Here is a 2,500-nt window from a genome sequence, read left to right on the forward strand (position 1 = left end):
CCCCGGTGTTATCTGTGATGTTAAAAAGGAATACGCCTTCTAGGCACACCTCAACGCAGGGCGCCTAGCGTGTTCCGACACGTGCGCGGTCGCCACGGCGACCGTATATGGAAAGAATGTATAAAAGCGGACGCACACGCGCCCATCGTCGAAACGGTGTGCGCAGCGTCGTGTTGGAATTTATCCCTCAAGCTCCGGGCGTTGATCGTATCTAGTGCGAATCATGCGTGTGTGTGCGCATGTAATTGCCAGCCGAGTTTTAATATGTTTACAATAACGTATTGTGAATAAAAATTGAGAAGTTGCGTTTAGATGAATGTTCAATTTTCAAATTGTCACAACATCGATTCCCGCCCGCGGGGTCGTGTTCGTTGCAGTTTTATGTCCCTCACAGTGGTCGAGCATCGTTGTACATCACCTCGTTGCGAGATCGTGACGGGACGGCCGCTCGTAGACCGGTCAAAGTTAGTCTATCGATATGAAGCGCGAACGTCGCGTCGCGTGCAAATTCGACGCGTTACGTTCACGCGTGTCGAGAAGGGCGCGCGCGCAAGCGCGCGCCCCTCGACGCCGCCCGAGCCAGCGGCTCCGCCGAAGCCGCGTGACCGCGGTGTAGGCGTGGTCGGTTTGCGTAAGCAGCTCCCTGGTTGATCCTGCCAGTAGTTTTATGCTTGTCTCAAAGATTAAGCCATGCATGTCTCAGTGCAAGCCGTATTAAGGCGATACCGCGAATGGCTCAATATATCAGTTTTGGTTCCTTAGATCTTACTCAGTTACTTGGATAACTGTGGTAATTCTAGAGCTAATACATGCAATCAGAACTCTGACCAGTGATGGGATGAGTGCTTTTTTAGATCAAAACCAATCGGCGGAGGGCCATGCGTCCGAAAGTCGTTAATTTTGATGAATCTGGATAACTTTTGCCGATCGCACGGTCCAGTACCGGCGACGCATCTTTCAAATGTCTGCCTTATCAACTTTCGATGGTAGTTTCTGCGACTACCATGGTTGTCACGGGGTAACGGGGAATCAGGGTTCGATTCCGGAGAGGGAAGCCTGAGAAACGGCTACCACATTAAGGAAGGCAGCAGGCGCGCAAATTACCCACTCCCGGCACGGGGAGGTAGTGACGAAAAATAACGATACGGGACTCTTACGAGGCCTCGTAATCGGAATGAGTACACTTTAAATATTTTAACGAGGAACAATTGGAGGGCAAGTCTGGTGCCAGCAGCCGCGGTAATTCCAGCTCCAATAGCGTATACTAAAATTGTTGCGGTTAAAAAGCTCGTAGTTGCATTTGTGCGCCGCGCTGTCGGTGCACCGCATCCGCGGTGATACTGACACGTCTGCGGAGCATATCGTCGGTGAGCCGGCGGTAAAACGCCGGTTCAATATCAAAATCCTATCGCGGTGCTCTTCGGTGAGTGTCGAGGTGGGCCGACAATTTTACTTTGAACAAATTAGAGTGCTCAAAGCGGGCTCAAAATGCCGCTTGAATATTTCGTGCATGGAATAATAGAATATGATCTCGGTTCTATTTTGTTGGTTTTCAGAACTCCGAGGTAATGATTAATAGGGATAACTGGGGGCATTCGTATTGCGACGTTAGAGGTGAAATTCTTGGATCGTCGCAAGACGAACATCAGCGAAAGCATTTGCCAAAGGTGTTTTCATCAATCAAGAACGAAAGTTAGAGGTTCGAAGGCGATTAGATACCGCCCTAGTTCTAACCGTAAATATGTCATCTAGCGATCCGCCGACGTTACTACAATGGCTCGGCGGGCAGCTTCCGGGAAACCAAAGATTTTGGACTCCGGGGGGAGTATGGTTGCAAAGCTGAAACTTAAAGGAATTGACGGAAGGGCACCACCAGGAGTGGAGCCTGCGGCTTAATTTGACTCAACACGGGAAATCTCACCAGGCCCGGACACCGGAAGGATTGACAGATTAACAGCTCTTTCTTGATTCGGTGGGTGGTGGTGCATGGCCGTTCTTAGTTGGTGGAGCGATTTGTCTGGTTAATTCCGGTAACGAACGAGACTCTAGCCTGCTAAATAGGCGTCGTCATTCAAGGTGTGCGCGACTCTCGGGGAGCGCAACTCACTGGCGACGTATTAAAATTCTTCTTAGAGGGACCGGCGGCTTCGAGCCGCACGAGATTGAGCAATAACAGGTCTGTGATGCCCTTAGATGTCCTGGGCCGCACGCGCGCTACACTGAAGGAATCAACATGTTCTCCCTGGCCTAGAGGCCCGGGCAACCCGTTGAAACTCCTTCGTGCTGGGGATTGGGGTTTGCAATTATCCCCCATAAACGAGGAATTCCTAGTAAGCGCGAGTCATAAGCTCGCGTTGATTACGTCCCTGCCCTTTGTACACACCGCCCGTCGCTACTACCGATTGAATGATTTAGTGAGGTCTTCGGACCGACACGCGGTGGCCTCACGGCCGTCGGCGTTGCTGGGAAGTTGACCAAACTTGATCATTTAGAGGAAGTA

At 51.0% G+C, this 2,500-nt stretch overlaps 1 non-coding gene across 1 annotated transcript in view; it reads left to right on the plus strand.

Annotated features, from left to right (window-relative positions):
* The first annotated feature begins 640 nt into the window (after nt 1-640).
* Nucleotides 641-2,500, plus strand: part of LOC123719684 — a 1,907-nt gene continuing 47 nt past the window's right edge. The window contains exon 1 of the ribosomal RNA XR_006755751.1: nt 641-2,500. This exon is cut by the window's right edge and continues 47 nt beyond it. This is a non-coding gene — a ribosomal RNA (small subunit ribosomal RNA).

This window comes from Pieris brassicae, unplaced genomic scaffold (genome assembly GCF_905147105.1).
Source record: "Pieris brassicae unplaced genomic scaffold, ilPieBrab1.1, whole genome shotgun sequence".
NCBI lineage: Eukaryota > Metazoa > Arthropoda > Insecta > Lepidoptera > Pieridae > Pieris > Pieris brassicae.